Source organism: Chiloscyllium plagiosum, unplaced genomic scaffold (genome assembly GCF_037043375.1).
Source record: "Chiloscyllium plagiosum isolate Xiang-an unplaced genomic scaffold, Cpla_swu_hap1 HiC_scaffold_39, whole genome shotgun sequence".
In the NCBI taxonomy this organism is placed as follows: Eukaryota; Metazoa; Chordata; class Chondrichthyes; order Orectolobiformes; family Hemiscylliidae; genus Chiloscyllium; species Chiloscyllium plagiosum.
The window spans coordinates 43587453-43615237 of NW_028270177.1; positions in this window are offsets into that span (position 1 = coordinate 43587453).

Sequence of the window (27785 nt, forward strand, 5' to 3'; positions counted from 1 at the left end):
GAACCTCAGTTATTGACAGGGATTGAATCTCAGACAGTGGCAGGGATTCAATCTCAGTCTGTGACAGGGATTGACTCTCACTCTGTGACAGGGATTGAATCTCCGTTAGTGACAGGGATTGAACCTCAGTCAGTGACAGGGATTGAATCTCAGACAGTGACAGGGATTGATCCTCAGTCAGTGACAGGGATTGAATCTCAGTCAGTGACTGGGATTGACCCTCAGACATTGACAGGGATTGAATCTCAGTCAGTGACAGGGAATTGAATCTCAGTCAGAGACAGGGATTGAACCTCAGTCAGTGACAGGAATTGAATCTCAATCAGTAACAGGGATTGAATCTCAGACAGTGACAGGGATTGAATCTCAGTCTGTGACAGGGATTGAATCTCAGACAGTGGCAGGGATTGAATCTCAGTCTGTGACAGGGATTGAATCTCAGTCTGTGACAGGGATTGAACTTCAGTCAGTGACAGGGATTGAATCTCAATCAGTGACAGGGATTGAGCCTCAGTCAGTGATAGGGATTGAATCTCAGTTAGTGACAGGAATTAATCTCAGTCAGCGACAGGGATTGAATCTCTGTCAGTGACAGGGATTGATCCTTAGTCAGTGACAGGGATTGAATCTCAGTCATTGACAGGGATTGAGCCTCAGTAAGTGACAGGGATTTAACCTCAGTCAGTGACAGGGATTGACCCTCAGTTAGTGACCGGGATTGGACATCCGTCAGTGACAGGGATTGAGCCTCAGTCTGTGACAGGGTTCAACCTCAGTCAGTGACAGGGATTGAATCTCAATCAGTGACAGGGATTGAGCCACAAACAGTGACAGGGATTGAATCTCAGTCAGTGACAGGGATTGAGTGTCAATCAGTGACAGTAAGTGAATCTCAGTCAGTGACAGGGATTGAATCTCAGTCAGTGACCGGGACAGAGATTCAGTCAGTGATAGGGATTGAACCTCAGTCAGTGACAGGGCTTGAATCTCATTCAGTGACAGGGATTGAATCTCAGTCAGTGACAGGGATTGAATCTCAGTCAGTGACAGGAATTGAATCTCATTCAGTGACAGGGATTGAACCTCAGTTAGTGACAGCGATTGAATCTCAGTCAGTGACAGGAATTGAATCTCAGTCAGTGACAGGGATTCACCCTCAGTCAGTGACAGGGATTGAATCACAATCAGTGTCACGGATTGAGCCACAAACAGTGACAGGGATTGAATCTCAGACAGTGACAGGGATTGAGTGTCAATCAGTGGCAGGAATTGAATCTCATTCAGTGCCAGGGATTGAATCTCAGTCAGTGGCAGGAATTGAATCTCAGTCAGTGACCTGGATTGAACCTGAGTCAGTGACAGGATTTGAATCACAATCAGTGACAGGAATTGAATCTCAGTCAGTGACAGGGATTGAATCTCAGTCAGTGACAGGGATAGAGATTCAGACAGTGGCAGGGATTGAATCTCAGTCTGTGACAGGGATTGAATCTCAGTCTGTGACAGGGATTGAAATTCAGTCAGTGACAGGGATTGAATCTCAGTCAGTGACAGGGATTGAGCCTCAGTCAGTGACAGGGATTGAATCTCAGTTAGTGACAGGGATTGAATCTCAGTCAGTGACTGAGATTGACCCACAGACATGACAGGGATTGAATCTCAGTCAGTGACAGGGATTGAATCTCAGTCAGAGACAGGGATTGAACCTCAGTCAGTGACAGGAATTGAATCTCAATCAGTGACCGGGATTGAATCTCAGACAGTGACAGGGATTGAATCTCAGTCTGTGACATGGAATGAACCTCAGTTATTGACAGGGATTGAATCTCAGACAGTGGCAGGGATTCAATCTCAGTCTGTGACAGGGATTGACTCTCACTCTGTGACAGGGATTGAATCTCAGTTAGTGACAGGGATTGAACCTCAGTCAGTGACAGGGATTGAATCTCAGACAGTGACAGGGATTGATCCTCAGTCAGTGACAGGGATTGAATCTCAGTCAGTGACTGGGATTGACCCTCAGACATTGACAGGGATTGAATCTCAGTCAGTGACAGGGAATTGAATCTCAGTCAGAGACAGGGATTGAACCTCAGTCAGTGACAGGAATTGAATCTCAATCAGTAACAGGGATTGAATCTCAGACAGTGACAGGGATTGAATCTCAGTCTGTGACAGGGATTGAATCTCAGACAGTGGCAGGGATTGAATCTCAGTCTGTGACAGGGATTGAATCTCAGTCTGTGACAGGGATTGAACTTCAGTCAGTGACAGGGATTGAATCTCAGTCAGTGACAGGGATTGAGCCTCAGTCAGTGACAGGGATTGAATCTCAGTTAGTGACAGGGATTTAATCTCAGTCAGTGACTGAGATTGACCCACAGACAGTGACAGGGATTGAATCTCAGTCAGTGACAGGGATTGAATCTCAGTTAATGACAGGAATTAATCTCAGTCAGCGACAGGGATTGAATCTCTGTCAGTGACAGGGATTGAACCTTAGTCAGTGACAGGGATTGAATCTCAGTCATTGACAGGGATTGAGCCTCAGTAAGTGACAGGGATTGAACCTCAGTCAGTGACAGGGATTGACCCTCAGTTAGTGACCGGGATTGGACATCTGTCAGTGACAGGGATTGAATCTCAGTCAGTGACAGGGATTGAGCCTCAGTCTGTGACAGGGTTCAACCTCAGTCAGTGACAGGGATTGAATCTCAATCAGTGACAGGGATTGAGCCACAAACAGTGACAGGGATTGAATCTCAGTCAGTGACAGGGATTGAGTGTCAATCAGTGACAGTAAGTGAATCTCAGTCAGTGACAGGGATTGAATCTCAGTCAGTGACCGGGACAGAGATTCAGTCAGTGATAGGGATTGAACCTCAGTCAGTTACAGGGCTTGAATCTCATTCAGTGACAGGGATTGAATCTCAGTCAGTGACAGGGATTGAATCTCAGTCAGTGACAGGAATTGAATCTCATTCAGTGACAGGGATTGAACCTCAGTTAGTGACAGCGATTGAATCTCAGTCAGTGACAGGAATTGAATCTCAGTCAGTGACAGGGATTCACCCTCAGTCAGTGACAGGGATTGAATCACAATCAGTGACACGGATTGAGCCACAAACAGTGACAGGGATTGAATCTCAGACAGTGACAGGGATTGAGTGTCAATCAGTGGCAGGAATTGAATCTCATTCAGTGCCAGGGATTGAATCTCAGTCAGTGGCAGGAATTGAATCTCAGTCAGTGACCTGGATTGAACCTGAGTCAGTGACAGGGATTGAATCACAATCAGTGACAGGAATTGAATCTCAGTCAGTGACAGGGATTGAATCTCAGTCAGTGACAGGGATAGAGATTCAGACAGTGGCAGGGATTGAATCTCAGTCTGTGACAGGGATTGAATCTCAGTCTGTGACAGGGATTGAAATTCAGTCAGTGACAGGGATTGAATCTCAGTCAGTGACAGGGATTGAGCCTCAGTCAGTGACAGGGATTGAATCTCAGTTAGTGACAGGGATTGAATCTCAGTCAGTGACTGAGATTGACCCACAGACAGTGACAGGGATTGAATCTCAGTCAGTGACAGGGATTGAATCTCAGTTAATGACAGGAATTAATCTCAGTCAGTGACAGGGATTGAATCTCTGTCAGTGACAGGGATTGAACCTTCGTCAGTGACAGGGATTGAATCTCAGTCATTGACAGGGATTGAGCCTCAGTAAGTGACAGGGATTGAACCTCAGTCAGTGATAGGGATTGACCCTCAGTCAGTGACAGGGATTGGACATCCGTCAGTGACAGGGATTGAATCGCAGTCAGTGACAGGGATTGAGCCTCAGTCTGTGACAGGGTTCAACTTCAGTCAGTGACAGGGATTGAATCTCAATCAGTGACAGGGATTGAGCCACAAACAGTGACAGGGATTGAATCTCAGTCAGTGACAGGGATTGAGTGTCAATCAGTGACAGGAGGTGAATCTCAGTCAGTGACAGGGATTGAATCTCAGTCAGTGACCGGGACAGAGATTCAGTCAGTGATAGGCATTGAACCTCAGTCAGTTACAGGGCTTGAATCTCATTCAGTGACAGGGATTGAATCAGTCAGTGACAGGAATTGAATCTCATTCAGTGACAGGGATTGAACCTCAGTTAGTGACAGCGATTGAATCTCAGTCAGTGACAGGAATTGAATCTCAGTCAGTGACAGGGATTCGCCCTCAGTCAGTGACAGGGATTGAATCACAAACAGTGACAGGGATTGAATCTCAGACAGTGACAGGGATTGAGTGTCAATCAGTGGCAGGAATTGAATCTCATTCAGTGCCAGGGATTGAATCTCAGTCAGTGACAGGGATAGAGATTCAGTCAGTGATCGGGATTGAACCTCAGTCCGTAACAGGGATTGAATCTCTTCAGTGACAGGGATTGAATCTCAGTCAGTGACAGGGATTGATTCTCAGTCAGTGACAGGAATTGAACCTCAGTTAGTGACAGGGATTGAATCTAGTCCGTGACAGCGATTGAATCTCAGTCAGTGACAGGAATTGAATCACAGTCAGCGACAGGAATTTAATCTCTGTCAGTGACATGGATTGAACCTCAGTCAGTGACAGGGATTGAATCTCAGTCAGTGATAGGAAATGAATCTCAATCAGTGTTAGGAATTTAATATCAGTCAGTGACAGGCATTGAATCTCAGTCAGTGACAGGGATTGAATCTCAGTTAGTGACAGGGATTGAATCTCAGTCAGTGACTGAGATTGACCCACAGACATGACAGGGATTGAATCTCAGTCAGTGACAGGGATTGAATCTCAGTCAGAGACAGGGATTGAACCTCAGTCAGTGACAGGAATTGAATCTCAATCAGTGACCGGGATTGAATCTCAGACAGTGACAGGGATTGAATCTCAGTCTGTGACATGGAATGAACCTCAGTTATTGACAGGGATTGAATCTCAGACAGTGGCAGGGATTCAATCTCAGTCTGTGACAGGGATTGACTCTCACTCTGTGACAGGGATTGAATCTCAGTTAGTGACAGGGATTGAACCTCAGTCAGTGACAGGGATTGAATCTCAGACAGTGACAGGGATTGATCCTCAGTCAGTGACAGGGATTGAATCTCAGTCAGTGACTGGGATTGACCCTCAGACATTGACAGGGATTGAATCTCAGTCAGTGACAGGGAATTGAATCTCAGTCAGAGACAGGGATTGAACCTCAGTCAGTGACAGGAATTGAATCTCAATCAGTAACAGGGATTGAATCTCAGACAGTGACAGGGATTGAATCTCAGTCTGTGACAGGGATTGAATCTCAGACAGTGGCAGGGATTGAATCTCAGTCTGTGACAGGGATTGAATCTCAGTCTGTGACAGGGATTGAACTTCAGTCAGTGACAGGGATTGAATCTCAGTCAGTGACAGGGATTGAGCCTCAGTCAGTGACAGGGATTGAATCTCAGTTAGTGACAGGGATTTAATCTCAGTCAGTGACTGAGATTGACCCACAGACAGTGACAGGGATTGAATCTCAGTCAGTGACAGGGATTGAATCTCAGTTAATGACAGGAATTAATCTCAGTCAGCGACAGGGATTGAATCTCTGTCAGTGACAGGGATTGAACCTTAGTCAGTGACAGGGATTGAATCTCAGTCATTGACAGGGATTGAGCCTCAGTAAGTGACAGGGATTGAACCTCAGTCAGTGACAGGGATTGACCCTCAGTTAGTGACCGGGATTGGACATCTGTCAGTGACAGGGATTGAATCTCAGTCAGTGACAGGGATTGAGCCTCAGTCTGTGACAGGGTTCAACCTCAGTCAGTGACAGGGATTGAATCTCAATCAGTGACAGGGATTGAGCCACAAACAGTGACAGGGATTGAATCTCAGTCAGTGACAGGGATTGAGTGTCAATCAGTGACAGTAAGTGAATCTCAGTCAGTGACAGGGATTGAATCTCAGTCAGTGACCGGGACAGAGATTCAGTCAGTGATAGGGATTGAACCTCAGTCAGTTACAGGGCTTGAATCTCATTCAGTGACAGGGATTGAATCTCAGTCAGTGACAGGGATTGAATCTCAGTCAGTGACAGGAATTGAATCTCATTCAGTGACAGGGATTGAACCTCAGTTAGTGACAGCGATTGAATCTCAGTCAGTGACAGGAATTGAATCTCAGTCAGTGACAGGGATTCACCCTCAGTCAGTGACAGGGATTGAATCACAATCAGTGACACGGATTGAGCCACAAACAGTGACAGGGATTGAATCTCAGACAGTGACAGGGATTGAGTGTCAATCAGTGGCAGGAATTGAATCTCATTCAGTGCCAGGGATTGAATCTCAGTCAGTGGCAGGAATTGAATCTCAGTCAGTGACCTGGATTGAACCTGAGTCAGTGACAGGGATTGAATCACAATCAGTGACAGGAATTGAATCTCAGTCAGTGACAGGGATTGAATCTCAGTCAGTGACAGGGATAGAGATTCAGACAGTGGCAGGGATTGAATCTCAGTCTGTGACAGGGATTGAATCTCAGTCTGTGACAGGGATTGAAATTCAGTCAGTGACAGGGATTGAATCTCAGTCAGTGACAGGGATTGAGCCTCAGTCAGTGACAGGGATTGAATCTCAGTTAGTGACAGGGATTGAATCTCAGTCAGTGACTGAGATTGACCCACAGACAGTGACAGGGATTGAATCTCAGTCAGTGACAGGGATTGAATCTCAGTTAATGACAGGAATTAATCTCAGTCAGTGACAGGGATTGAATCTCTGTCAGTGACAGGGATTGAACCTTCGTCAGTGACAGGGATTGAATCTCAGTCATTGACAGGGATTGAGCCTCAGTAAGTGACAGGGATTGAACCTCAGTCAGTGATAGGGATTGACCCTCAGTCAGTGACAGGGATTGGACATCCGTCAGTGACAGGGATTGAATCGCAGTCAGTGACAGGGATTGAGCCTCAGTCTGTGACAGGGTTCAACTTCAGTCAGTGACAGGGATTGAATCTCAATCAGTGACAGGGATTGAGCCACAAACAGTGACAGGGATTGAATCTCAGTCAGTGACAGGGATTGAGTGTCAATCAGTGACAGGAGGTGAATCTCAGTCAGTGACAGGGATTGAATCTCAGTCAGTGACCGGGACAGAGATTCAGTCAGTGATAGGCATTGAACCTCAGTCAGTTACAGGGCTTGAATCTCATTCAGTGACAGGGATTGAATCAGTCAGTGACAGGAATTGAATCTCATTCAGTGACAGGGATTGAACCTCAGTTAGTGACAGCGATTGAATCTCAGTCAGTGACAGGAATTGAATCTCAGTCAGTGACAGGGATTCGCCCTCAGTCAGTGACAGGGATTGAATCACAAACAGTGACAGGGATTGAATCTCAGACAGTGACAGGGATTGAGTGTCAATCAGTGGCAGGAATTGAATCTCATTCAGTGCCAGGGATTGAATCTCAGTCAGTGACAGGGATAGAGATTCAGTCAGTGATCGGGATTGAACCTCAGTCCGTAACAGGGATTGAATCTCTTCAGTGACAGGGATTGAATCTCAGTCAGTGACAGGGATTGATTCTCAGTCAGTGACAGGAATTGAACCTCAGTTAGTGACAGGGATTGAATCTAGTCCGTGACAGCGATTGAATCTCAGTCAGTGACAGGAATTGAATCACAGTCAGCGACAGGAATTTAATCTCTGTCAGTGACATGGATTGAACCTCAGTCAGTGACAGGGATTGAATCTCAGTCAGTGATAGGAAATGAATCTCAATCAGTGTTAGGAATTTAATATCAGTCAGTGACAGGCATTGAATCTCAGTCAGTGACAGGGATTGAATCTCAGTCAGTGACAGGGATTGAATCTCAATCAGTGACAGGAATTTAATCTCAGTCATTGACAGGAATTTCATCTCAGTCAGTGACAGGAATTGAATCTCGTCAGTGACAGGAATTGAATCTCAGTCAGTGACAGGGATTGAATCTCAATCAGTGACAGGGATTGACCCTCAGTCAGTGTCAGGAATTGAATCTTAGTCAGTGACAGGGATTGAATCTCAGTCAGTGACAGGGATAGAGATTCAGTCAGTGATCGGGATTGAACCTCAGTCCGTAACAGGGATTGAATCTCTTCAGTGACAGGGATTGAATCTCAGTCAGTGACAGGGATTGATTCTCAGTCAGTGACAGGAATTGAACCTCAGTTAGTGACAGGGATTGAATCTAGTCCGTGACAGCGATTGAATCTCAGTCAGTGACAGGAATTGAATCACAGTCAGCGACAGGAATTTAATCTCTGTCAGTGACATGGATTGAACCTCAGTCAGTGACAGGGATTGAATCTCAGTCAGTGATAGGAAATGAATCTCAATCAGTGTTAGGAATTTAATATCAGTCAGTGACAGGCATTGAATCTCAGTCAGTGACAGGGATTGAATCTCAGTCAGTGACAGGGATTGAATCTCAATCAGTGACAGGAATTTAATCTCAGTCATTGACAGGAATTTCATCTCAGTCAGTGACAGGAATTGAATCTCGTCAGTGACAGGAATTGAATCTCAGTCAGTGACAGGGATTGAATCTCAATCAGTGACAGGGATTGACCCTCAATCAGTGTCAGGAATTGAATCTTAGTCAGTGACAGGGATTGAATCTCAGTCAGTGACAGGAATTGACCCTCAGTCAGTGTCAGGAATTGAATCTTAGTCAGTGACAGGGATTGAATCTCAGTCAGTGACAGGAATTGAGCCTCAGTCAGTGACAGGGTTTGAATCTCAGTCAGTGACAGGGATTGAATCTCAGTCAGTGACAGAGATTGAACCTCAGTCAGTGACAGGCATTGAGCCTCAATCAATGACAGGGATTGTGCCTCAGTCAGTGACTGGGTTGAACCTCAGTCAGTGACAGGGATTGACACTCAATCAGTGACAGGGATTCAGGACAGAACCCCACTGGTCCTCACCTACCACCACGCCAATCTCCATGTACAGCGCATCATCCGCCGTCATTTCCGCCACCTCCAAACGGACCCCACCACAAGGATATATTTCCCTCCCCTCCCCTAATAGCATTCCGTAAAGACCACTCCCTCCGTGACTCCCTCGTCAGATCCACACACCCCACCAACCCAACCTCCACTCCCGGCACCTTCCCCTGCAACCGCAGGAGGTGCAAGACTTGCGCCCACCCCTCCCCCCTCACCTCCCTCCACGGCCCCAAAGGAAACTTCCATATCCACCACAGATTCACCTGCACCTCCACACACATCATCTCTTGCATCCTCTGTACCCGATGTGGCCTCCTCTATATTGGGGAGACAGGTCGGCTACTTGTGGAGCGTTTCAGAGAACACCTCTGGGACACCCGGACCAACCAACCCAACCACCCTGTGGCTCAACATTTCAACTGACCCTCCCACTCCACCAAGGATATGCAGGTCTTTGGACTCCTCCATCGCCAGACCACAACAAAACGACGGTTGGAGGAAGAGCGCCTCATCTTCCGCCTCGGAACTCTCCAACCACAAGGGATGAACTCGGATTTCACCAGTTTCCTCATTTCCCCTCCCCCCACCTTGTCTCAGTCAAATCCATCGAATTCAGCACTGCCTTCCTAACCTGCAATCTTCTTCCTGACCTCTCCGCCCCCACCCCAGTCTGACCTATCACCCTCACCTTGACCTCTTTCCACCTATCACATTTCCGATGCCCCTCCCCCAAGTCCCTTCTCCCTTTTATCTTAGCCTGCTGGACAAACTTTCCTCATTCCTGAAGAAGGGCTTATGTCCGAAACGTCGATTCTCCTGTTCCCTAGATGCTGGCTGACCTGCTGCGCTTTTCCAGCAACACATTTTCAGCTCCCGACAGGAATTGAATCTCATTCAGTGCCAGGGATTGAATCTCAGTCAGTGGCAGGAATTGAATCTCAGTTAGTGACCGGGATTGAATCTCAGTTAGTAACCGGGATTGAATCTCAGTCAGTGACAGGGATTGAATTTCAGTCAGTGACAGGGATAGAGATTCAGTCAATGATAGGGATTTAACCTCAGTCAGTGACAGGGGTTAGATTAGATTAGATTAGATTACAGTGTGGAAACAGGCCCTTCGGCCCAACAAGTCCACACCGACCCGCCGAAGCGAAACCCACCCATACCCCTACATTTACCCCTTACCTAACACTACGGGCAATTTAGTATGGCCAATTAACCTAACCTGCACATCTTTGGACTGTGGGAGGAAACCGGAGCACCCGGAGGAAACCCACGCTGACACGGGGAGAACGTGCAAACTCCACACAGTCAGTCGCCTGAGTCGGGAATTGAACCCGGGTCTCTGGCGCTGCGAGGCAGCAGTGCTAACCACTGTGCCACCGTGCCGCCCACAAATTGAATCTCATTCAGTGACAGGGATTGAATCTCAGTCAGTGACAGGGATTGAATATCAGTCAGTGACAGGAATTGAACCTCAGTTAGTGACAGGGATTGAATCTCAGTCCGTCACAGCGATTGAATCTCAGTCAGTGACAGGAATTGAATCTCAGTCAGTGACAGGAATTTAATCTCAGTCAGTGACAGGGATTGAAACTCAGTCAGTGACAGAGATTGAATCTCAGACAGTGATAGGAAATGATTCTCAGTCAGTGTCAGGAATTTAATATCAGTCAGTGACAGGCATTGAATCTGTCAGTGACAGGGATTGAATCTCAGTCAGTGATAGGAAATGAATCTCATTCAGTGACAGGAATTGAATCTCAGTCAGTGACAGGAATTTAATCTCAGTCAGTGACAGGAATTTAATCTCAGTCAGTGACAGGCATTGAATCTCAGTCATTGACAGAGATTGAACCTCAGTCAGTGACAGGAATTGAGCCTCAGTCAGTGACAGGGATTGAATCTCAGTCAGTGACAGGGATTGCTTCTCAGTCATTGACAGAGATTGAACCTTTGTCAGTGACAGGGACTGAGATACAGTCAGTGACAGGGATTGTGCCTCAGTCAGTGACAGGAATTGAATCTCAGTCAGTGACAGGGATTGAACCTCTGTCAGTGATAGGCATTGAGCCTCAATCAATGACAGGGATTGAGCCTCAGTCAGTGACAGGGATTGAATCTCAGTCAGTGACATGGATTGAGTGTCAATCAGTGGCAGGAATTGAATCTCATACAGTGCCAGGGATTGAATCTCAGTCAGTGGCAGGAATTGAATCTCAGTTAGTGACCAGGATTGAATCTCAGTTAGTGACAGGAATTGAATCTCATACAGTGCCAGGGATAGAGTTTCAGTCAATGATAGGGATTGAACCTCAGTCTGTAACTGGGATTGAATCTCAGTCAGTGACAGGGATTGAATCTCAGTCAGTGACACGAATTGAATCTCAGTCAGTGACAGGAATTGAATCTCAGTCAGCAACAGGAATTGAACGTCAGTTAGTGACAGGGATTGAATCTCAGTCCGTGAAAGATGTTGAATCTCAGTCAGTGACAGGAATTGAATCTCAGTCAGTGACAGGGATTGAATCTCAGTCAGTGACAGGGATAGAGATTCAGTCAGTGATAGGGATTGAACCTCAGTCAGAGACAGGGATTGAATCTCATTCAGTGACAGGGATTGAATCTCAGACAGTGACAGGGATTGAACATCAGTCAGTGACAGGGGTTGAACATCAGTCAGTGACAGGGATTGAGTGTCAATCAGTGACAGGGATTGAATCTCAGTCAGTGACAGGGATTGAATCTCAATCAGTGGCAGGGATAGAGATTCAGTCAGTGATAGGGATTGAACCTCAGTCAGTAACAGAGATTGAATCTCATTCAGTGACAGGAATTGAACCTCAGTTAGTGACATGGATTAAATCTCAGTCCGTGACAGCAATTGAATCTCAGTCAGTGACAGGAATTGAATCTCAGTTAGTGACAGGGATTGAATCTCAGTCAGTGTCAGGAATTGAATCTCAGTCAGTGACAGGAATTTAATATCAGTCAGTGACAGGAATTTAATCTCAGTGAATGACAGGAATTGAATCTCAGTCAGTGACAGAAATTGAATCTCAGTCAGTGACAGGGATTGACCATCAGTCAGTGACAGAAATTGAATCTCAGTCAGTGACAGGGATTGAATCTCAGTCAGTGACAGGGATTGATTCTCAGTCATTGACAGAGATTGAACCTTAGTCAGTGACAGGGATTGAGCCTCTGTCAGTGAGAGGGATTGAGCCTAATCAGTGACAGGGATTGGGCCTCAAACAGTGACAGGGATTGAATCTCAGTCAGTGACATGGATTGAGTGACAATCAGTGGCAGGAATTGAATCTCATTCAGTGCCAGGGATTGAATCTCAGTCAGTAGCAGGAATTGAATCACAGTTAGTGACCGGGATTGCGTCTCAGTCAGTGACAGGGTTGGACCTTCGTCATTAACAGGGATTGAATCTCATTCATTGACAGGGATTGAATCACAGTCAGTGTCAGGGATTGAAACTCAGTCAGTGACAGGAATTGAATCTCAGTCAGTGACAGGAATTGAACCTCAGTCAGTGACAGGGATTGAATCTCAGTCAGTGACAGGGATTGAATCTCAGTCAGAGACAGGGATTGTACCTTAGTCAGAGACACGGATTGAATCTCAGTCTGTGACAGGGTTCAACCTCAGTCAGTGACAGGGATTGAATCTCATTCAGTGACAGGGATTGAGCCATAAACAGTGACAGGGATTAAATCTCAGTCAGTGACAGGGACAGAGTGTCAATTAGTGACAGGAAGTGAATCTCAGTCAGTGACAGGGATTGAATCTCAGTCCGTGACAGGGACAGAGATTCAGTCAGTGATAGGGATTGAACCTCAGTCAGTTACAGGGATTGAATCTCATTCAGTGACAGGGATTGAATCTCAGTCAGTGACAGGGATTGAATCTCAGTCAGTGACAGGAATTGAATCTCATTCAGTGACAGGGATTGAAACTCAGTTAGTGACAGCGATTGAATCTCAGTCAGTGACAGGAATTGAATCTCAGTCAGTGACAGGGATTGACCCTCAGTCAGTGACAGGGATTGAATCACAATCAGTGACACGGATTGAGCCATAAACAGTGACAGGGATTGAATCTCAGACAGTGACAGGGATTGAGTGTCAGTCCGTGACAGCAATTGAATCTCAGTCAGTGACAGGAATTGAATCTCAGTTAGTGACAGGGATTGAATCACAGTCAGTGACCGGAATTGAACCTGAGTCAGTGACAGGGATTGAATCACAATCAGTGACAGGAATTGAATCTCAGTCAGTGACAGGGATTGAATCTCAGTCAGTGACAGGGATTGAACCTCAGTCAGTGACAGGAATTGAATCTCAATCAGTAACAGGGATTGAACCTCAGTCAGAGACAGGGATTGAACCTTAATCAGTGACAGGGATTGACCCTCAGTCAGTGACAGGGATTGACCCTCAGTCAGTGACAGGGATTGAATCACAGTCTGTGACAGGGATTGAAAATCAGACAGTGACAGGGATTGAATCTCAGTTAGTGACAGGGATTGAACCTCACTCAGTGACAGGGATTGAATCTCAGACAGTGACAGGGATTGATCCTCAGTCAGTGACAGGGATTGAATCTCAGTCAGTGACTGGGAATGACCCTCAGTCAGTGACAGGGATTGAATCACAGTCTGTAACAGGGATTGAAAATCAGACAGTGACAGGGATTGAATCTCAGTTAGTGACAGCGATTGAATCTCAATCAGTGACAGGGATTGACCCTCAGTCAGTGACAGGGATTGACCCTCAGTCAGTGACAGGGATTGAATCACAGTCTGTGACAGGGATTGAAAATCAGACAGTGACAGGGATTGAATCTCAGTTAGTGACAGCGATTGAATCTCAGTCAGTGACAGGAATTGAATCTCAGTCAGTGACAGGGATTGACCCTCAGTCAGTGACAGGGATTGAATCACAATCAGTGACACGGATTGAGCCATAAACAGTGACAGGGATTGAATCTCAGACAGTGACAGGGATTGAGTGTCAATCAGTGGCAGGAATTGAATCTCATTCAGTGCCAGGGATTGAATCTCAGTCAGTGGCAGGAATTGAATCTCAGTCAGTGACCGGAATTGAACCTGAGTCAGTGACAGGGATTGAATCACAATCAGTGACAGGAATTGAATCTCAGTCAGTGACAGGGATTGAATCTCAGTCAGTGACAGGGATAGAGATTCAGTCAGTGATAGGGATTGAACCTCAGTCCGTAACACGGATTGAATCTCTTCAGTGACAGGGATTGAATCTCAGTCAGTGACAGGGATTGACCCTCAATCAGTGACAGGGATTGAGTGTCAATCAGTGGCAGGAATTGAATCTCATTCAGTGCCAGGGATTGAACCTCAGTCAGTGGCAGGAATTGAATCTCAGTTAGTGACCGGGATTGAATCTCAGTTAGTGACAGGGATTGAATCTCAGTCAGTGACAGGAATTGAATCTCAGTTAGTAACCGGGATTGAATCTCAGTCAGTGACAGGGATTGAATCTCAGTCAGTGACAGGAATTGAATCTCAGACAGTGACTGGGATTGAACCTGAGTGAGTGACAGGGATTGAATCTCAGTCAGTGACAGGGATTGACCATCAGTCAGTGACAGAAATTGAATCTCAGTCAGTGACAGGGATTGAATCTCAGTCAGTGACAGGGATTGATTCTCAGTCATTGACAGAGATTGAACCTTAGTCAGTGACAGGGATTGAGCCTCTGTCAGTGAGAGGGATTGAGCCTAATCAGTGACAGGGATTGGGCCTCAAACAGTGACAGGGATTGAATCTCAGTCAGTGACATGGATTGAGTGACAATCAGTGGCAGGAATTGAATCTCATTCAGTGCCAGGGATTGAATCTCAGTCAGTAGCAGGAATTGAATCACAGTTAGTGACCGGGATTGCGTCTCAGTCAGTGACAGGGTTGGACCTTCGTCATTAACAGGGATTGAATCTCATTCATTGACAGGGATTGAATCACAGTCAGTGTCAGGGATTGAAACTCAGTCAGTGACAGGAATTGAATCTCAGTCAGTGACAGGAATTGAACCTCAGTCAGTGACAGGGATTGAATCTCAGTCAGTGACAGGGATTGAATCTCAGTCAGAGACAGGGATTGTACCTTAGTCAGAGACACGGATTGAATCTCAGTCTGTGACAGGGTTCAACCTCAGTCAGTGACAGGGATTGAATCTCATTCAGTGACAGGGATTGAGCCATAAACAGTGACAGGGATTAAATCTCAGTCAGTGACAGGGACAGAGTGTCAATCAGTGACAGTAAGTGAATCTCAGTCAGTGACAGGGATTGAATCTCAGTCCGTGACAGGGACAGAGATTCAGTCAGTGACAGGAATTGAACCTCAGTCAGTGACAGGGATTGAATCTCAGTCAGTTACAGGGATTGAATCTCATTCAGTGACAGGGATTGAATCTCAGTCAGTGACAGGGATTGAATCTCAGTCAGTGACAGGAATTGAATCTCATTCAGTGACAGGGATTGAAACTCAGTTAGTGACAGCGATTGAATCTCAGTCAGTGACAGGAATTGAATCTCAGTCAGTGACAGGGATTGACCCTCAGTCAGTGACAGGGATTGAATCACAATCAGTGACACGGATTGAGCCATAAACAGTGACAGGGATTGAATCTCAGACAGTGACAGGGATTGAGTGTCAATCAGTGGCAGGAATTGAATCTCATTCAGTGCCAGGGATTGAATCTCAGTCAGTGGCAGGAATTGAATCTCAGTCAGTGACCGGAATTGAACCTGAGTCAGTGACAGGGATTGAATCACAATCAGTGACAGGGATAGAGATTCAGTCAGTGATAGGGATTGAACCTCAGTCCGTAACACGGATTGAATCTCTTCAGTGACAGGGATTGAATCTCAGTCAGTGACAGGGATTGACCCTCAATCAGTGACAGGGATTGAGTGTCAATCAGTGGCAGGAATTGAATCTCATTCAGTGCCAGGGATTGAATCTCAGTCAGTGGCAGGAATTGAATCTCAGTCAGTGACCGGAATTGAATCTCAGTCAGTGACAGGGATTGAATCTCAGTCAGTGACAGGGATTGAATCTCAGTCAGTGACAGGGATTGACCCTCAATCAGTGACAGGGATTGAGTGTCAATCAGTGGCAGGAATTGAATCTCATTCAGTGCCAGGGATTGAATCTCAGTCAGTGGCAGGAATTGAATCTCAGTTAGTGACCGGGATTGAATCTCAGTTAGTGACAGGGATTGAATCTCAGTCAGTGACAGGAATTGAATCTCAGTTAGTAACCGGGATTGAATCTCAGTCAGTGACAGGGATTGAATCTCAGTCAGTGACAGGAATTGAATCTCAGACAGTGACTGGGATTGAACCTGAGTGAGTGACAGGGATTGAATCTCAGTCAGTGACAGGGATTGACCATCAGTCAGTGACAGAAATTGAATCTCAGTCAGTGACAGGGATTGAATCTCAGTCAGTGACAGGGATTGATTCTCAGTCATTGACAGAGATTGAACCTTAGTCAGTGACAGGGATTGAGCCTCTATCAGTGAGAGGGATTGAGCCTAATCAGTGACAGGGATTGGGCCTCAAACAGTGACAGGGATTGAATCTCAGTCAGTGACATGGATTGAGTGACAATCAGTGGCAGGAATTGAATCTCATTCAGTGCCAGGGATTGAATCTCAGTCAGTAGCAGGAATTGAATCACAGTTAGTGACCGGGATTGCGTCTCAGTCAGTGACAGGGTTGGACCTTCGTCATTAACAGGGATTGAATCTCATTCATTGACAGGGATTGAATCACAGTCAGTGTCAGGGATTGAATCTCAGTCAGTGACAGGAATTGAATCTCAGTCAGTGACAGGAATTGAACCTCAGTCAGTGACAGGGATTGAATCTCAGTCAGTGACAGGGATTGAATCTCAGTCAGAGACAGGGATTGTACCTTAGTCAGAGACACGGATTGAATCTCAGTCTGTGACAGGGTTCAACCTCAGTCAGTGACAGGGATTGAATCTCATTCAGTGACAGGGATTGAGCCATAAACAGTGACAGGGATTAAATCTCAGTCAGTGACAGGGACAGAGTGTCAATCAGTGACAGTAAGTGAATCTCAGTCAGTGACAGGGATTGAATCTCAGTCCGTGACAGGGACAGAGATTCAGTCAGTGATAGGGATTGAACCTCAGTCAGTTACAGGGATTGAATCTCATTCAGTGACAGGGATTGAATCTCAGTCAGTGACAGGGATTGAATCTCAGTCAGTGACAGGAATTGAATCTCATTCAGTGTCAGGGATTGAAACTCAGTTAGTGACAGCGATTGAATCTCAGTCAGTGACAGGAATTGAATCTCAGTCAGTGACAGGGATTGACCCTCAGTCAGTGACAGGGATTGAATCACAATCAGTGACACGGATTGAGCCATAAACAGTGACAGGGATTGAATCTCAGACAGTGACAGGGATTGAGTGTCAATCAGTGGCAGGAATTGAATCTCATTCAGTGCCAGGGATTGAATCTCAGTCAGTGGCAGGAATTGAATCTCAGTCAGTGACCGGAATTGAACCTGAGTCAGTGACAGGGATTGAATCACAATCAGTGACAGGAATTGAATCTCAGTCAGTGACAGGGATTGAATCTCAGTCAGTGACAGGGATAGAGATTCAGTCAGTGATAGGGATTGAACCTCAGTCCGTAACACGGATTGAATCTCTTCAGTGACAGGGATTGAATCTCAGTCAGTGACAGGGATTGACCCTCAATCAGTGACAGGGATTGAGTGTCAATCAGTGGCAGGAATTGAATCTCATTCAGTGCCAGGGATTGAACCTCAGTCAGTGGCAGGAATTGAATCTCAGTTAGTGACCGGGATTGAATCTCAGTTAGTGACAGGGATTGAATCTCAGTCAGTGGCAGGAATTGAATCTCAGTTAGTGACCGGGATTGAATCTCAGTTAGTGACAGGGATTGAATCTCAGTCAGTGACAGGAATTGAATCTCAGTTAGTAACCGGGATTGAATCTCAGTCAGTGACAGGGATTGAATCTCAGTCAGTGACAGGAATTGAATCTCAGACAGTGACTGGGATTGAACCTGAGTGAGTGACAGGGATTGAATCTCAGTCAGTGACAGGGATTGACCATCAGTCAGTGACAGAAATTGAATCTCAGTCAGTGACAGGGATTGAATCTCAGTCAGTGACAGGGATTGATTCTCAGTCATTGACAGAGATTGAACCTTAGTCAGTGACAGGGATTGAGCCTCTATCAGTGAGAGGGATTGAGCCTAATCAGTGACAGGGATTGGGCCTCAAACAGTGACAGGGATTGAATCTCAGTCAGTGACATGGATTGAGTGACAATCAGTGGCAGGAATTGAATCTCATTCAGTGCCAGGGATTGAATCTCAGTCAGTAGCAGGAATTGAATCACAGTTAGTGACCGGGATTGCGTCTCAGTCAGTGACAGGGTTGGACCTTCGTCATTAACAGGGATTGAATCTCATTCATTGACAGGGATTGAATCACAGTCAGTGTCAGGGATTGAATCTCAGTCAGTGACAGGAATTGAATCTCAGTCAGTGACAGGAATTGAACCTCAGTCAGTGACAGGGATTGAATCTCAGTCAGTGACAGGGATTGAATCTCAGTCAGAGACAGGGATTGTACCTTAGTCAGAGACACGGATTGAATCTCAGTCTGTGACAGGGTTCAACCTCAGTCAGTGACAGGGATTGAATCTCATTCAGTGACAGGGATTGAGCCATAAACAGTGACAGGGATTAAATCTCAGTCAGTGACAGGGACAGAGTGTCAATCAGTGACAGTAAGTGAATCTCAGTCAGTGACAGGGATTGAATCTCAGTCCGTGACAGGGACAGAGATTCAGTCAGTGATAGGGATTGAACCTCAGTCAGTTACAGGGATTGAATCTCATTCAGTGACAGGGATTGAATCTCAGTCAGTGACAGGGATTGAATCTCAGTCAGTGACAGGAATTGAATCTCATTCAGTGTCAGGGATTGAAACTCAGTTAGTGACAGCGATTGAATCTCAGTCAGTGACAGGAATTGAATCTCAGTCAGTGACAGGGATTGACCCTCAGTCAGTGACAGGGATTGAATCACAATCAGTGACACGGATTGAGCCATAAACAGTGACAGGGATTGAATCTCAGACAGTGACAGGGATTGAGTGTCAATCAGTGGCAGGAATTGAATCTCATTCAGTGCCAGGGATTGAATCTCAGTCAGTGGCAGGAATTGAATCTCAGTCAGTGACCGGAATTGAACCTGAGTCAGTGACAGGGATTGAATCACAATCAGTGACAGGAATTGAATCTCAGTCAGTGACAGGGATTGAATCTCAGTCAGTGACAGGGATAGAGATTCAGTCAGTGATAGGGATTGAACCTCAGTCCGTAACACGGATTGAATCTCTTCAGTGACAGGGATTGAATCTCAGTCAGTGACAGGGATTGACCCTCAATCAGTGACAGGGATTGAGTGTCAATCAGTGGCAGGAATTGAATCTCATTCAGTGCCAGGGATTGAACCTCAGTCAGTGGCAGGAATTGAATCTCAGTTAGTGACCGGGATTGAATCTCAGTTAGTGACAGGGATTGAATCTCAGTCAGTGACAGGAATTGAATCTCAGTTAGTAACCGGGATTGAATCTCAGTCAGTGACAGGGATTGAATCTCAGTCAGTGACAGGAATTGAATCTCAGACAGTGACTGGGATTGAACCTGAGTGAGTGACAGGGATTGAATCTCAGTCAGTGACAGGGATTGACCATCAGTCAGTGACAGAAATTGAATCTCAGTCAGTGACAGGGATTGACTCTCAGTCAGTGACAGGGATTGATTCTCAGTCATTGACAGAGATTGAACCTTAGTCAGTGACAGGGATTGAGCCTCTGTCAGTGAGAGGGATTGAGCCTAATCAGTGACAGGGATTGGGCCTCAAACAGTGACAGGGATTGAATCTCAGTCAGTGACATGGATTGAGTGACAATCAGTGGCAGGAATTGAATCTCATTCAGTGCCAGGGATTGAATCTCAGTCAGTAGCAGGAATTGAATCACAGTTAGTGACCGGGATTGCGTCTCAGTCAGTGACAGGGTTGGACCTTCGTCATTAACAGGGATTGAATCTCATTCATTGACAGGGATTGAATCACAGTCAGTGTCAGGGATTGAAACTCAGTCAGTGACAGGAATTGAATCTCAGTCAGTGACAGGAATTGAACCTCAGTCAGTGACAGGGATTGAATCTCAGTCAGTGACAGGGATTGAATCTCAGTCAGAGACAGGGATTGTACCTTAGTCAGAGACACGGATTGAATCTCAGTCTGTGACAGGGTTCAACCTCAGTCAGTGACAGGGATTGAATCTCATTCAGTGACAGGGATTGAGCCATAAACAGTGACAGGGATTAAATCTCAGTCAGTGACAGGGACAGAGTGTCAATCAGTGACAGTAAGTGAATCTCAGTCAGTGACAGGGATTGAATCTCAGTCCGTGACAGGGACAGAGATTCAGTCAGTGATAGGGATTGAATCTCATTCAGTGACAGGGATTGAATCTCAGTCAGTGACAGGGATTGAATCTCATTCAGTGACAGGGATTGAATCTCAGTCAGTGACAGGGATTGAATCTCAGTCAGTGACAGGGATTGAATCTCAGTCAGTGACAGGGATTGACCCTCAGTCAGTGACAGGGATTGAATCACAATCAGTGACACGGATTGAGCCATAAACAGTGACAGGGATTGAATCTCAGACAGTGACAGGGATTGAGTGTCAATCAGTGGCAGGAATTGAATCTCATTCAGTGCCAGGGATTGAATCTCAGTCAGTGGCAGGAATTGAATCTCAGTCAGTGACCGGAATTGAACCTGAGTCAGTGACTGGGATTGAATCACAATCAGTGACAGGGATAGAGATTCAGTCAGTGATAGGGATTGAACCTCAGTCCGTAACACGGATTGAATCTCTTCAGTGACAGGGATTGAATCTCAGTCAGTGACAGGGATTGACCCTCAATCAGTGACAGGGATTGAGTGTCAATCAGTGGCAGGAATTGAATCTCATTCAGTGCCAGGGATTGAATCTCAGTCAGTGACCGGAATTGAATCTCAGTCAGTGACAGGGATTGAATCTCAGTCAGTGACAGGGATAGAGATTCAGTCAGTGATAGGGATTGAACCTCAGTCCGTAACACGGATTGAATCTCTTCAGTGACAGGGATTGAATCTCAGTCAGTGACAGGGATTGACCCTCAATCAGTGACAGGGATTGAGTGTCAATCAGTGGCAGGAATTGAATCTCATTCAGTGCCAGGAATTGAATCTCAGTCAGTGACCGGAATTGAATCTCAGTCAGTGACAGGGATTGAATCTCAGTCAGTGACAGGGATAGAGATTCAGTCAGTGATAGGGATTGAACCTCAGTCCGTAACACGGATTGAATCTCTTCAGTGACAGGGATTGAATCTCAGTCAGTGACAGGGATTGACCCTCAATCAGTGACAGGGATTGAGTGTCAATCAGTGGCAGGAATTGAATCTCATTCAGTGCCAGTGATTGAATCTCAGTCAGTGGCAGGAATTGAATCTCAGTTAGTGACCGGGATTGAATCTCAGTTAGTGACAGGGATTGAATCTCAGTCAGTGACAGGAATTGAATCTCAGTTAGTAACCGGGATTGAATCTCAGTCAGTGACAGGGATTGAATCTCAGTCAGTGACAGGAATTGAATCTCAGACAGTGACTGGGATTGAACCTGAGTGAGTGACAGGGATTGAATCTCAGTCAGTGACAGGGATTGACCATCAGTCAGTGACAGAAATTGAATCTCAGTCAGTGACAGGGATTAAATCTCAGTCAGTGACAGGGATTGATTCTCAGTCATTGACAGAGATTGAACCTTAGTCAGTGACAGGGATATAGCCTCTGTCAGTGAGAGGGATTGAGCCTAATCAGTGACAGGGATTGGGCCTCAAACAGTGACAGGGATTGAATCTCAGTCAGTGACATGGATTGAGTGACAATCAGTGGCAGGAATTGAATCTCATTCAGTGCCAGGGATTGAATCTCAGTCAGTAGCAGGAATTGAATCACAGTTAGTGCCCGGGATTGCGTCTCAGTCAGTGACAGGGTTGGACCTTCGTCATTAACAGGGATTGAATCTCATTCATTGACAGGGATTGAATCACAGTCAGTGTCAGGGATTGAAACTCAGTCAGTGACAGGAATTGAATCTCAGTCCGTGACAGGAATTGAACCTCAGTCAGTGACAGGGATTGAATTTCAGTCAGTGACAGGGATTGAATCTCAGTCAGAGACAGGGATTGTACCTTAGTCAGAGACACGGATTGAATCTCAGTCTGTGACAGGGTTCAACCTCAGTCAGTGACAGGGATTGAATCTCATTCAGTGACAGGGATTGAGCCATAAACAGTGACAGGGATTAAATCTCAGTCAGTGACAGGGACAGAGTGTCAATCAGTGACAGTAAGTGAATCTCAGTCAGTGACAGGGATTGAATCTCAGTCCGTGACAGGGACAGAGATTCAGTCAGTGATAGGGATTGAACCTCAGTCAGTTACAGGGATTGAATCTCATTCAGTGACAGGGATTGAATCTCAGTCAGTGACAGGGATTGAATCTCAGTCAGTGACAGGAATTGAATCTCATTCAGTGTCAGGGATTGAAACTCAGTTAGTGACAGCGATTGAATCTCAGTCAGTGACAGGAATTGAATCTCAGTCAGTGACAGGGATTGACCCTCAGTCAGTGACAGGGATTGAATCACAATCAGTGACACGGATTGAGCCATAAACAGTGACAGGGATTGAATCTCAGACAGTGACAGGGATTGAGTGTCAATCAGTGGCAGGAATTGAATCTCATTCAGTGCCAGGGATTGAATCTCAGTCAGTGGCAGGAATTGAATCTCAGTCAGTGACTGGAATTGAACCTGAGTCAGTGACAGGGATTGAATCACAATCAGTGACAGGAATTGAATCTCAGTCAGTGACAGGGATTGAATCTCAGTCAGTGACAGGGATAGAGATTCAGTCAGTGATAGGGATTGAAACTCAGTCCGTAACACGGAATGAATCTCTTCAGTGACAGGGATTGAATCTCAGTCAGTGACAAGGATTGACCCTCAATCAGTGACAGGGATTGAGTGTCAATCAGTGGCAGGAATTGAATCTCATTCAGTGCCAGGGATTGAATCTCAGTCAGTGGCAGGAATTGAATCTCAGTTAGTGACCGGGATTGAATCTCAGTTAGTGACAGGGATTGAATCTCAGTCAGTGACAGGAATTGAATCTCAGTTAGTAACCGGGATTGAATCTCAGTCAGTGACAGGGATTGAATCTCAGTCAGTGACAGGAATTGAATCTCAGACAGTGACTGGGATTGAACCTGAGTGAGTGACAGAGATTGAATCTCAGTCAGTGATAGGAAATGAATCTCAGTCAGTGTCAGGAATTTAATATCAGTCAGTGACAGGCATTGAATCTCAGTCAGTGACAGGGATTGAATCTGTCAGTGACAGGGATTGAATCTCAGTCAATGATAGGAAATGAATCTCATTCAGTGACAGGAATTGAATCTCAGTCAGTGACAGGAATTTAATCTCAGTCAGTGACACGCATTGAATCTCAGTCATTGACAGAGATTGAACCTCAGTCAGTGACAGGAATTGAGCCTCAGTCAGTGACAGGGATTGAATCTCAGTCATTGACAGGGATTGCTTCTCAGTCATTGACAGAGATTGAACCTTAGTCAGTGACAGGGACTGAGATACAGTCAGTGACAGGGATTGTGCCTCAGTCAGTGACAGGGATTGAATCTCAGTCTGTGACAGGGATTGACCCTCTGTCAGTGACAGGGATTGAACCTCAGTCAGTGACAGGGATTGAATCTCAGTCAGTGCCAGGAATTGAATCTCAGTCAGTGACATGGATTGTGTGTCAATCAGTGGCAGGAATTGAATCTCATACAGTGCCAGGGATTGAATCTCAGTCAGTCGCAGGAATTGAATCTCAGTTAGTGACCGGGATTGCGTCTCAGTCAGTGACAGGGTTGGTCCTTCGTCATTAACTGGGATTGAATCTCATTCATTGACAGGGATTGAATCACAGTCAGTGTCAGGGATTGGAACTCAGTCAGTGACAGGAATTGAATCTCAGTCAGTGACAGGAATTGAACCTCAGTTAGTGACAGGGATTGAATCTCAGTCAGTGACAGGGATTGAATCTCAGTCAGTGACAGGGATTGTACCTTACTCAGTGACACGAATTGAATCTCAGTCTGTGACAGGGTTCAACCTCAGTCAGTGACAGGGATTGAAACTCAATCAGTGACAGGGATTGATCCACAAACAGTGACAGGGATTGAATCTCAGTCAGTGACAGGGATTAAGTGTCAATCAGTGACAGGAAGTGAATCTCAGTCAGTGACAGGGATTGAATCTCTGTCCGTGACAGGGATAGAGATTCAGTCAGTGATAGGGATTGAACCTCAGTCAGTGACAGGGATTGAATCTCATTCAGTGACAGGTATTGACCCTCAGACAGTGACAGAGATTGAATCTCAGTCAGTGACAGGAATTGAATCTCAGACAGTGACTGGGATTGAACCTCAGTCAGTGACAGCGATTAAATCTCAGTTAGTGACAGGAATTGAATCTCAGTCAGCGACAGGAATTTGATCTCATTCAGTGACAGGGATTGAATCTCAGTCAGTGTCAGGAATTGAATCTCAGTCAGTGACAGGAATTTAATATCAGTCAGTGACAGGAATTTAATCTCAGTGGGTGACAGGGATTGAATCTCAGTCAGGGACAGGAATTGAATCTCCGTCAGTGACAGGAATTGAATCTCAGTCATTGACAGGAATTTAATCTCAGTCAATGACAGGAATTGAATCTCAGTCAGTGACAGGCATTGAATCTCAGTCAGTGACAGGGATTGAGCCTCAGTCAGTGACAGGGAGTGATTCTCAGTCATTGACAGAGATTGAACCTTAGTCAGTGACAGGGATTGAGCCACAGTCAGTGACAGGGATTGAGCCTAATCAGTGACAGGGATTGGGCCTCAACCAGTGACAGGGATTGAATCTCAAGTCAGTGACATGGATTGAGTGACAATCAGTGGGAGGACTTGAATCTCATTCAGTGCCAGGCGATGGGTCTCAGTCAGTAGCAGGAATTGAATCTCAGTTAGTGACCGGGATTGCGTCTCAGTCAGTGACAGGGTTGGACCTTCGTCATTAACAGGGATTGAATCTCATTCATTGACAGGGATTGAATCACAGTCAGTGACAGGGATTGAAACTCAACCAGTGACAGGGATTGAGCCACAAACAGTGACAGGGATTGAATCTCAGTCAGTGACAGGGATTGAGTGTCAATCAGTGACAGTAAGTGAGTCTCAGTCAGTGACAGGGATTCAATCTCAGTCAGTGAAAGGGATAGAGATTCAGTCAGTGATAGGGATTGAACCTCAGTCAGTTACAGGGATTGAATCTCATTCAGTGACAGGGATTGAATCTCAGTCACTAACTGTCAATAACTGAGTCCCTGTCACTAACTGAGATGCAATCCCTGTCACTGATTGAGATTCAATCCCAGTCACTGATTGAGATTCAGTCCCTGTCACTGACTGAGATTCACCTCCTGTCACTGAATGAGATTCAATCCCTGTCACTGACTGAGGGTCAATCCCTGTCACTATTTGAGGCTCAATCCCTGTCACTGACTGAGATTCAATTCCTGTTACTGATTGAGGATCAATCCCTGTCACTGACTGAGATTCATTCCCTGTCACTGTCTGAGATTCAATCCCTGTCACTGACGGAGGGTCAATCCCTGTCACTGACGGAGGATCAATCCCTGTCACTGACGGAGGGTCAATCCCTGTCAATGACGGAGGATCAATCCCTGTCACTGACTGATGTTCAATCCCTGTTACAGTCTGAGATTCAATCCCGGTCACTGACTGAGGGTCAATCCCTGTCACTGACGGAGGGTCAAACCCTGTCACTGACGGAGGATCAATCCCTGTCACTGACTGAGATTCATTCCCTGTCACTGACGGAAGTTCAATCTTTGTCACTGATTGAGATTCAATTCCTGTCACTGTCTGAGTTTCAATCCCTGTCACTGACTGAGGTTCAATCCCAGTCACTGATGGTGGTTCAATCCCTGTCACTGACTGAGATTCAATCCCTGTCACTAACTGAGATTCAATCTCTGTCACTGACTGAGATTCATTCCCTGTCACTGTCTGAGGTTCAATCCCAGTCACTGAATGAGATTCAATCCCTGCCACTAACTGAAATTCAATCCCTGTCACTGACTGAGATTCAATCCCTGTCACTGACTGAGGTTCAATCTCTGTCACAGGCTGAGATTCAATCCCTGTCACTGACTGAGGTTCAACCCATGTGTCTGGCTGAGATTCAAACCCTGTCACTGACTGTGGGTCAATCCCTGTCACTGACGGAGGATCAATCCCTGTCACTGAATGAAGGTCAATCACTGTCACTGACGGAGGATCAATCCCTGTCACTGACTGTGAGTCAATCCCTGTCACTGACTGAGATTCAATCCCTGTCACTGACTGACGCTCATTCCCTGTCACTAATTGAGATTCAATCCATGTCACTGACTGAGATTCAATCCCAGTCACTGTCTAAGAGTCAATTCCTGTCACTGACTAAGATTTATTTGCTGTCACTAACTGAAAATCAATCCCTGTCACTGACTGAGATTCAATCCCTGTCACTGTCTGAGATTCATTCCCTGTCACAGACTGAGATTCAATCCCTGTCACAGACTGAGATTCAAACCCTGTCACTGTCTGAGATTCATTCCCTGTCACAGACTGAGATTCAAACCCTGTCACTGTCTGAGATTCATTCCCTGTCACAGACTGAGATTCAATCCCTGTCACAGACTGAGGTTCAATCCCTGTCACTGGCTGAGATTCAATCCCTGTCACTGACTGAGATTCAATTCCTGTCACTGACTGAGATTAAATTCCTGTCACTGACTGAGATTCAATCCCTGTCACTAACTGAGGTTCATTCCCTGTCACTGACTGAGGTTCAATCCCTGTCACAGACTGAGATTCAAACCCTGTCACTGTCTGAGATTCATTCCCTGTCACAGACTGAGATTCAATCCCTGTCACAGACTGAGGTTCAATCCCTGTCACTGGCTGAGATTCAATCCCTGTCACTGACTGAGATTCAATTCCTGTCACTGACTGAGATTAAATTCCTGTCACTGACTGAGATTCAATCCCTGTCACTAACTGAGGTTCATTCCCTGTCACTGACAGAGATTAAATTCTGTCGCTGACTGAGATTCAATCCCTGTCACTGACTGAGATTCAATCGCTGTCCCGGACTGAGATTCAATCCCTGTCACTAACTGAGGTTCAATTCCTGTCACTGACTGTGATTCAATTCCTGTCACTGACTGAGATTCAATCCCTGGCACTGAATGAGATTCAATTCCTGCCACTGATTGACACTCAATCCCTGTCACTGACTGAGATTCAATCCCTGTCACTAACTGAGGTTCAACCCTGTCACTGACTGAGATTCATTCCCTGTCACTGACTGAGATTCAATGCCTGTCAGTGACTGATATTAAATTCCTGACACTGACTGAGATTCATTTCCTATCAATGACTGAGATTCAATCCCTGTCACTGACTGTGGTTCAATCCCTGTCA